Here is a 213-nt window from a genome sequence, read left to right as displayed (position 1 = left end):
TAATGAAGCTTTTAATTATTTCTGACTTATATCTAATTGCAATTTTATGATGGTTGTTAGTATGATTAATATTAATAAATCCCTTTTCTATAATATTTTGTTAGTTTATGTTTAAAGCACGTAATTAAATATACTAAGGACCTCTAAAGCCAAGCTAAAAGCCTCCTCCGATTTTTTCCACTATTTTTGGCTAATCTGATCCAAAGAGCAACT

The 213-nt window shown here is 27.7% G+C and overlaps 1 protein-coding gene across 1 annotated transcript in view; it reads right to left on the bottom strand.

Annotated features, from left to right (window-relative positions):
• Window positions 1-213, bottom strand: part of LOC119838883 (zinc finger protein 672-like) — a 13,438-nt gene that overhangs the window by 1,860 nt on the left and 11,365 nt on the right. The window lies entirely within an intron of this gene.

This window comes from Zerene cesonia, unplaced genomic scaffold (genome assembly GCF_012273895.1).
Source record: "Zerene cesonia ecotype Mississippi unplaced genomic scaffold, Zerene_cesonia_1.1 Zces_u006, whole genome shotgun sequence".
Lineage (NCBI taxonomy): Eukaryota > Metazoa > Arthropoda > Insecta > Lepidoptera > Pieridae > Zerene > Zerene cesonia.
This window is presented reverse-complemented; position numbering and strand designations above follow the sequence as displayed.